This window comes from Lethenteron reissneri, chromosome 25 (genome assembly GCF_015708825.2).
Source record: "Lethenteron reissneri isolate LAM-NWPU_2019-01 chromosome 25, ASM1570882v1, whole genome shotgun sequence".
Classification (NCBI taxonomy): Eukaryota; Metazoa; Chordata; class Hyperoartia; order Petromyzontiformes; family Petromyzontidae; genus Lethenteron; species Lethenteron reissneri.
The window spans coordinates 12,557,795-12,568,188 of NC_083803.1; the positions used below are offsets into that span (position 1 = coordinate 12,557,795).

Sequence of the window (10,394 nt, forward strand, 5' to 3'; positions counted from 1 at the left end):
CACGCCGTTTGTAGCCAACCGTGCTAATCGGCGGTGTGAAGAGTGGTCCAGTGATAAGCACAGTATAGCGTGAGACTTCTATGGTGTGGCACTAAGAGTATTCATGGTAAATGCAGAGCAGACGCTTGGCATGTGTCTGGAGCGCCCTCTGGTGGATGGTTTCAGAGTTCCGTAAGTTGTTTGAGTTGTCGCCGATATTTTTCACGGCACAAGATGATAATCGAGATGTTTGCGATATAATTTTCCCAGAAACTTTGTCGAAAGGGTTTCATATTTGCTATCGCACTGTTTTTCATTTGTTGTACTTGTACGAATATTCCTTAAAACTTCTTCAACTGCAGTTTCGTCAACATGAGCCTTCCGTGAAGTGTTCCAGGCATTGCGACTTTACAATGTATCACGCTTATAACGGGCTTGCTGAGTCACGCAACACATAATTGTCTTGAAGAACACATTTGATAAATAACCATTTTAATTTGGACAACTATTAATGACTGCATATATACAGCAGACACCCAAAAATCCGCGGTGATGTGGATGGACCTCTCCCTGAGAATTCACGGTGTGCCCACTGCATTAGTCGCGTGAATTCATGAATCCGATTTTTTTCGCGGATTATCGGAGGAGCTTGACACAATTTGTGACTCAAACAATACGCTAAAAACGCAGATTACAGGAGTTTCGCCCCCCCCCCCCCCCCCCCATGTAGGTAAATTGTTAATGATATTTAAGAATGAATACCCCGGTCAAAAAACATGTAAATATCACTAAATACTTAACATATTACATGTCAGCAGAGCTACGTCTGTGCGCTATAAGCAAACACACCTAATTTTTATGTCTCTCCGTATTGTCTCTGCATCTCCGTTTGTCTCCCCGGTGTCTCTTTATCTGGGAGACGTAGCTCTTATAAACAACTCTCCGTTGCGATGTCTCTGAAGCTTGCCGCTTATTTATAACCATTTCCTAATTATCAAACTCGATACAATCGTAGATTTTTACGGTGGAGTAGCGCACCGAGTGTGAAATTTGTGTAACAAAAAAATTGCGTAGTTTTACCACCGTACCAATTGAATAACACCTCACTTATTAAAGTCTTATCGAAACCTCGTGCTTAACTGCATTGCGATGATTTACCCCGAATCCTGAGATTATGTCACGTTCATTGGTGGAAGCCCACCACCAGCACCATCATTACCCGCTACTACCATCACCTCTAGCAGCAACCTCCACCGTCAACAGTGCGATTGTGTAAAGCGAGGTGCAATGATTACCTGGCAGCCCTTTAATTGGTGGAAACCCACCACCAGCGCCGCCGTTTCCCACCACGACCATCACTTACAATTCTAGATTTGAAGCTTTCGTGACTGCAAGGATTCATACTCTTAGTTCTTTCAGTAAAGTCACGTAGGTAAAAAATGAAATTAAAATTAATAAAAATAAAACAATAAAAATCACGACGTTTCGGAGGCAACACAAGTCTCCGTCATCAGGTGGGACCGTCACAGCCAGATTTGCTGCATCAAGTGTATCACTTACAATCTTACATCAACATTAGCTGCCCCGCCCATGCTGCTGACACTTGGGCTACGCCCATTTTAAACCTCTATAAACAGTTTGCCTTCACTTTATTATTTATAATTTTTCTTCTTCTAACTACGTGACTTTACCGAAAGAATCAAAGAATATGTCACGTTATGGGAGCAGTCACACCAAGCTGCCATTGACGATAGCGCACGTAACGCTGGCATTTAAAACCGTTTAATGTCATTCGAATGACCACCAGGGGTCACTGCTGCGTTGAGAAAACGCAAAGTGAAAGGCGGCATCGGTGGCAGTAGCATTGACTGGCGCTCAGTTCCAATGATCAGTGGCCAGCCCCTCTAATCACCAATCGGTGCACACAACACTGACCTCGAAGCAGGATGGTGGGCAAAGCCGAACTGTGACAGGATTCAAACTCACAACCTTTACAGGAGGATGTCTGATTCTCTGTTTGGTCTGTTGTCGGAGATGGTCCTGGGCCAATGCGCACATATTGCAGAGGTAAAATACATGTGGACATTGTCCAGCGAATGTATATGGGGGCTTTTGCAAATGGAAATTTAAGTGCTTCTGGATACTAAAGCACACCAAATTCAACGTAATTTCCTAATAGACGTGTGCATGCCATACCATCTGTGTTGTAAAGTTGTCATAAAACATTCATGATTTTATACATATCCCTGCCAATGGTTAATCCGACCTGATTTTAATCATCGTCATTATTAAACAGCATCGAAAAACCCTGGTCATTCGTGACAGCTGCAGCATAGGCGCGAGTTTTAAGTGTTATGATGTTTACCTGAATGCAATCGCACACACTGGATACGTTGTACTTAAGATACTGTTGCACTTTGTAGGCCCTATGACCACTGACGGTATATTGTGCTGCACTGTATGGGGAGCAGAGTTCAGTCAATGGTAATGTCCCTCCCATAACTGGACTGCTGCTGTCGTGGTTTTCCCATGAAGATACTGGCCCATTCCATATGAATGTGGACTTCACCGTTGGCCCCAAAGAAAATTACCAAAAAAATTAACCCGTAAAAACAAAGTTTTTCACTATAAATCCTTTATATGCGTGGCAGCTAGAGTCCTCTCGTCCTCTGGCTTGAGATGGCTGCCACCTATGGGTCAGATGATTGCCTGCCACCATTAATAAATTGGTAATTAAATATAATTTTTTTTCTTCCTAAAAAGTGTAAAGTTAAGGAAACTTTTTTTCAAGAAAATAAATTGTCACGCACAACAAGTCTGTGTGCAAAATGTCAGCTCAATTGGATCACGGGAAGTGGGTTAAAAAACGACCGAAAGATTTGCACGGTCGTAAGCGCGCAAGCAAGTGAACTTAATATAAAGGATTTAAAAAGAGATTACTGTTTTCCCAGTGAATATCTAAGTGTGGAGACTCACATTTGCAAGTTGACATTGTAGAGATGTAGCATCGGAAACTATGCATAAAGTAGGCAAAACATTTGCGGAAATTGATTTACCCAACAGATAATAAGTAACTTGGAAGAAACACTGTGTAGGGAGTACATGGAAAACACATCAGGTGACTTTTTGATTTAAAGCTTTCGTGACTGCAGGGATTCGTATTCTTGGTTATTTCAGTAAAGTCACGTAAAAGGGAAACAATAAAATAATAAAAAATATAAAACAATCCACAGTGGATTTCACACATGATGATGATTGCTTGTGTTGCAGTCGAAACGTCGTGAGAATTTTATTGTTTTATATTTTTATTATTTTATTGTTTCCCTTCTATGTGACTTTACCAAAATAACCTAGAATACATCAGGTGATGTTTACGAAATTAAGATTACATTATCTTCGAGAATTGTACATGTTCACTGTTTAACGTTTGTAGCTAAAGATAGAGCGTGACTCACATTTGAACTCCTGGTTACGTGTCATCTCAGTACATCATCCCTCTCGGGGTTAACAAAAATGAGTGCCACTGTGGCTGGTCAGCGATGGGAGGGCGGCCCCCATGGAAATGTGGAATTATTCTGTGGCCCGAGGCCACCATGGGAGATGAATACTTCCACAATGTTGAAAAGAAATGCACTGCCTTTTTTTACGTAGCGTCAGTAAAAATAAATATTCAGAACCTTAAAATATATCTACTCTTTTAATCATCTGGCAAACATGAGAAATGGTTAAATGTGGTGAAGCTCAATGCCATTCTTAATTCTTGGAGGTCAGATAATAACCTATGGTTTCAATTACATTCACACAGTGAATACATCTTTGTGTCGTTTTGTCTCAGAATTCACCTTTCCCTTGGTTACTGTTCTGGTGTTTACCTGTGATGTCAAAGCCCTAGAGAAACATGTGGCCAAGGTCAGTGAATTCAACTACCTGGCTGTATTTTTGAGGACGCACAAAAGTTGGGTTTATGACTGCCTTGCTGACCTAAAAATAGTTTGTTTATTGTAATGTAACCCGGACACTTGTGTGACTGCGGACTTTCATTGATCATGATTTAGTACAACTTTGCGAATAAAAAAGAGCACACTTCTAAATTATTTATATTTAGCAGTGGAAAATGTGTATGGAAGAAAGGCTACATATACGTTTAATTTTACAATTAAGCTCAAATTCTCAACACTATCCGAGATTAGTACTTCATATAATATTATATATTACTGCACTTGTTTTTACTGTGTGTTGTAGGAAATAAGAATGTCCTACATTTATTTTAAAATAGTGACATGCAAGGCATGCATGAGGTTCATGCATTTGAATGTTTTTGGGCAACGCCTAAATGGGTATTTAGCCGATGAGAGCAAACTGAATTGCTCACAGGGATAAAATACAAATGTATGAGAATATAATGCACGTACTGTCCTCAAAGATCTACTACACAGAAGTCACCATCACACCTTCTGTACTGCCATCTACTGACCACGACGTAACTCAGCAGGTAACGAAACTACTTAAACACGTGAACCATTATAATGAATCACTATTATAGACACGTGCCACCACTCCATACCAAACAAAATACAATATTAATCTTGATTTGAAGCTTTCGTGACTGCAGGAATCCATACTCTTTGGTTCTTTCGGTAAAGTCACGTAGGTAGAAAACTAAAATAAAACTAAAAATAATATATCACGACGTTTCGATCGCACCATGGTTCAGCAGTGGAACTACTGAACCATGGTTCAGTGGAACTAATCCAGCAGTGGAACTACTGAACCATCGTTCAGTGGAACTAATCCAGCAGTGGAACTACTGAACCATGGTTCAGTGGAACTAATCCAGCAGTGGAACTACTGAACCATGGTTCAGTGGAACTAATTCAGCAGTGGAACTACTGAACCATGGTTCAGTGGAACTAATCCAGCAGTGGAACTACTGAACCATGGTTCAGTGGAACTAATCCAGCAGTGGAACTACTGAACCATGGTTCAGTGGAACTAATCCAGCAGTGGAACTACTGAACCATGGTTCAGTGGAACTAATCCAGCAGTGGAACTACTGAACCATGGTTCAGTGGAACTAATCCAGCAGTGGAACTACTGAACCATGGTTCAGTGGAACTAATCCAGCAGTGGAACTACTGAACCATGGTTCAGTGGAACTAATCCAGCAGTGGAACTACTGAACCATGGTTCAGTGGAACTAATCCAGCAGTGGAACTACTGAACCATGGTTCAGTGGAACTAATCCAGCAGTGGAACTACTGAACCATGGTTCAGTAGAACTAATCCAGCAGTGGAACTACTGAACCATGGTTCAGTGGAACTAATTCAGCAGTGGAACTACTGAACCATGGTTCTGATCCATGGTTCAGTAGTGGAACTGGATAATTTTTTCCACCTGCGGACGACCGCTTGTGTGGCGATCGAAACGTCGTGATGTATTATTTTTTGTTTTATTTTATTTTTATACCTACGTGACTCTACCGAAAGAACCAAAGAGTACGTAAAAATACAATATTGCTTTCAGGTTGGCCGGGATGGGCCACTGAAGAAGGCCCATTGCCTGAAACATCAGTCTGTTGTATAATTTTATGTTAGAATGTACATTTCAATGACACATACGGTGAGATATTGCAGCGCACCTTTCATTCTGTAATCGCACCGCTACTTGGAATGTGATTCTTAGAAATTAAGCTCCAATGCTAATTTTTGGTACTGTGTCTCTGTGGTTTTGTTGGTAGCCCTATATCTCCAGTCATGCTTCAATCAACAGATGCAAGTGATGGACCATCTATCAAATGGTAAGTCACTCCTTCATGTTCACTCTTTTGGTGGCTCTGAGTGAGTGGTGGAATGTCCATATGCAGGGGCAAATGTATCCAAATGATGTCAACCAGTTTGTTCCGAGAAAGTGGTACTAATTGTATTTACCCTGGAGGGATTATGGGCTGAGCCAACACCCAACAAGGATTTCAACTAGTTAACCTTCCAATTGTTTGATGATGGGTTTAACCACGGTGGCACCAGGCGAGATACCAAGAAATTAATGGTAATTTGTTATTAAATCCTTTATATTAAGTTCACTTGCGTGCTTGCTTGCTTGCTTACGACCGTGCAAATCTTTCGGTCGTTTTTTAACCCACTTCCCGTGATCCAATCGAGCTGACATTTTCCACACAGACTCGTTGTGCGTGACAATTAATGTTCGTGAAAATTTTTGTTCCAAAATTTTGCACTTTTTAGGACAAAAATATTATATTTAATTACCAATTGCTTAATGCTGCCATGCAATCATCTGACCCATAGGTGGCAGCCATCTCAAGTCAGAGGACGAGAGGACTCTAGCCGCCACGCATATAAAGGATTTATAGTGAAAAACCTTGTTTTTACGGGTTATACTTGTTTATATCTTCATCTTCTACTGAGACCACTGTGGTAAAGTATGGTCAAGCAACACTCATGACGAACATGACATGCAGAGGCTTTCATCCAGCATGGCATTGACAAAAGGTTGTAAATTACAAACGTTTAAATTATTCTATAATTATTACTGAGAAAAATGGCGCTACGTTTTATGAGGCTTTATTCGGGAGGATGCTGCTTGCCATATTTTTCTAATTCTAATTTGAATATTTTTGCAAATGGACGGGGAAATAAGCGTGCTTGGGAAAACCCATACACATGGTTTTAAATATTATTGTTATCAAGATCTAAATTGTCAAATCAGGATTAAGTGCACTATGCATTATTCTGGGATCTTCGCCGATTAGTTTAACCCGAGCCACCATTTATGGTGAACGCTGACATAAGTGCTCATGATGCATTCGCTGACACGCCAGGTTCGTAAAATGTGTGCCCGAATGTTGGAGGAGATTGGGTACAAATCAAAGGGGTGGGGAAGGGTAAAACAAGGTGATGGGTGGCTGATGGTGGGGGAAGCAGAGAATGCAACCCTCTGTGCATCACTTAAGTCATGAGTCACATCTGTTAATTTGGCTCTGTTCCAGTGGGCGGTGGTACTCTCTGAGACTGGGGATTGTAATGGTGCTGTTAAGTGGCGATACAAACCACCACCGTTGTGATTTTCGTTATGTGCCAAACGTCGTGATTTCGCACTTGTAAAACACGTGATAATTTCTCGTGGAGCTGCTCATGTTGTTAAACACTTCACTTATTCTCTAATCTATCACCAACCACGCTTTATCCCTTCAGTGCATTAATACTCTGAATGTATTCATCATCAGCCCTTGTCTATCCGCTGCTGCAGGAAGGCCTCCCCATGACATCTCCTCGTTGAGTCACCTTCTCAGACACATTCCCTCATTTGACTGCCATTCCATCACCGGTCTCTTAAATCAGTCATTATCTATTCTCGCACTGTGTCTTGTCTAAAATCAATTGTTTTTTTTTCCATAAAAATTAGTTTCCATATTTTCTTCTTTTTGTCTGTCAGTGTAATTCAATTATTTGAATTCTCCCCATAAATGTTTGTGCACTTTTCAGCTTTTGTTCCAGTTTATTTGTGAATGTCGATGTTTCTGATATTGCTGGTCATATGTACTGATTTAAAACTTTCTTATTCAGATACATCTGTATGCAGCCTTTCATGATCAATTCAGTTTTCAACAGCACTCCCACCTGTTCTCTAAATCTGCGTAGACTAATTGTTGTAGGTTCACATATTCGGTTACCTTTTCCAGTTGTATCACTCCAACAATTATTAAAAATGTTCAACTCATCAAACTTGTTGTGCTTGACTTCTGGTTTGCCCGTGGGTAGGAGCTACTGTATATGGAATGTTGCATCACAAGACTGAGGGATGGCTCATGAAGGTTTCTTTAACCAGGAAAGCCTCACCGAGTCTCATGACTCTGCCAAATTTTCACAGTAGCGGGTGGGGGTGATGTTCTCTACGTTTATAGTATTTCCGTTGAGAAAAACACCCAGAGCAGAAAATCCATGGCTTTGGTCTTCCACGAAGCTCATAGTCCACCCTAAACCGTATCCGCACAAACCATGCAGATATCTGATACACAAATGGAAAATTACAAATTCTCCAGCGTGCGCCTGTGGTCATCCAGAACAGACCATCCAACATACAGCGACGCAATGCCTGATCTACAATTACGAAGGAGACATCACAGCGATACACTCCGCTGCTCCCGACGCAGTCTTCTGGCTTGATCACCTGAATGTGAACTTTTAGTTGTCAGATTACACTATCCACTGTACAATAACTTGAAACCAGTACATCCACACATAGGTGAGGTTGATATAGTGAATCCCCTGAGGTTGTCTGCACTGAGGTGTCACGTAACTTGTATAAATACGCAAAAAACACTGTCCATTCCAAACATATAAACACAGATCCTTAGCCTAAATAAACTTCCTGGACCAGTGGGTTTTATGTTACTGTTACTACAGCATCTGGAAGAAACAAAATAACAAATACATAGGCTGAACTTCAAAGTGTCACTCCAAAAGTTAATAAAAAACAAGTAATTTACTGTATTCTATGAAACAAGGTCAGGGTGGTGCAGGTGGGGTGGCTGGGGAACCAATTAGCCATATAATGGAGCAATGCACCATCGCCGTGAAGCTCTTGCTGAGTTTGAACTGTGCACTTCAACATGATACAAAGCAAGCTTCCCATGCAGCTAGTTACGACTTTTGTGGTTTAGTCACCCAATGACATGAAGCAGTTATTGAATTTGGCTCGGTCTTTTAATTTGGTCAATCCCAGCGTTGTGGCATAACATTTGCAACATAAACAATGGAATGCAAGTAGTGTGTTACTCTACTCAAACGACCAAAAGGCATGTACCACAGTTAAAAGGTTACGTGTTCAAATCATGGCGAGGGTCATTTCAGCCCATTGTCAGCCTGGGGCTAATAAAACGGTTGCATCTGTTGGAAGGTCAACATCGATCATCCTCATGGCGAGACTGGCCCCTGACATCCACAGAGCCACCAATGAGAATTAGTGTCATCCCAATGCTTGCCTGAGAATAGAGACGCTTTGCCTTTAATTTCAAGATAATTTAAACAATTTAATGAGGGACAGTTATTGTGGTCAGATTATGTAAGGAAGTCCAGCACCATTAAATGACTCCTGAAACATGGCCAACATCACTTGTTTACATCTCTGGCATTTACATCCAAAAATGTAACATGTACATATAACAGCCCCTTTTGTGTCAATCAACTGGTGTGTACAAAGAAAACCCCGACACCGTGGCTTCATTGGGGATTACATGACCATACTTCTCCACGCTGGTCTGTATGATTGTGTTCGTGAAGACTATTTAGGGAGCACAGTATATGGCTTGTCCCCTTTTGTCCACAGTAGGAGGGGGAATTCCACCCCCCCTTCCCATACATCCCCATGGCAATGAAGAAGAACTACCAACATAACTTTGGCAAGTTAAAAAAAAACAAAGATCCCCCGTATAGCCTTAACATACTGTTGGGGCAAGTGCCGTTAGCAAGGGCGTGGGTGGCCAACACCACGCCTGGCCGCCTTTTTTCCCGAGTGGCCTATGTTTACACACCGCACGAGTTACTCATTTGAGGCTGAGTCGACCTAGGGGAGGCCCAGGAGCGGTTCAGATCATCGCTGTCACCGGTGTTGGCCGTGAGCGAGAATCGGACTCGGGTCGCCGGGTTTGTATCGCAGCGCGCTAACCGCTACACTACCGCTCCCCTCAACATCCCACACGCACACACAGACACACGGTGGAACAGAGTACACGGGTAATTTGTGGGTTTGCTCCAGCTACTCCGGTTTTTTTTCCCGGGTACGTACTCCCTCCAACTTCCAAACGTTCATTCATTGAGACTCCTGGAACAACAAGTGGGCGGATTAAGGGGACTACAAATACTGTATTGATATTACTACACCATACCGTGTCAACCCATCCGGTTTACCCTGTATTCTTGTACAGGGAAATTGAGTTTTCAGGTCCATACGGGCAAAAAAACATGTTTAGTCTATTTTGTGTTGTGTTTCTCCCTTGTGATGGGACTTTGATGGATGCACGTTGAGACGTGGCCAACAAGGTGTGAATTGGTCTGCAATTCAGATGAGAGTTTCACAGGTATGCTCCACACACTACTGCCAACTACATTGCACCTGGACCACACCCCGTATCACAAGCTAATCGGTTCTGGCACCGCTGCCGCTGTAGGCTGAGTTGAGAGCCCTGTCCCCCCCCCCTTGCCTCGTGGAGCAAAGTCAGCTGCCGATGTGGTGGTGGTGGGCTGGAACACGACACAGAGAGGGGTAGCTCCAATGGGGCGCGTTGGTGGGTGTGGTGGTGGTGGTGGGGGAGTCTTACCAACCCACCACCCCACCCCACGATTGTATAGAGAGGAGGAAGCAAAGGGCTCCGGGTCTGTAGCGAGAGAGAGAGAGCGAG

At 42.4% G+C, this 10,394-nt stretch overlaps 1 long non-coding RNA gene across 1 annotated transcript; it reads left to right on the top strand.

Annotated features, from left to right (window-relative positions):
- The first annotated feature begins 4,407 nt into the window (after window positions 1-4,407).
- LOC133346922 (uncharacterized) lies at window positions 4,408-6,847 on the top strand. The gene is made up of 3 exons (XR_009755662.1): window positions 4,408-4,471; window positions 5,718-5,777; window positions 6,283-6,847. It is a non-coding gene; the product is annotated as an uncharacterized LOC133346922 (long non-coding RNA).
- Window positions 6,848-10,394: the final 3,547 nt, after the last annotated feature.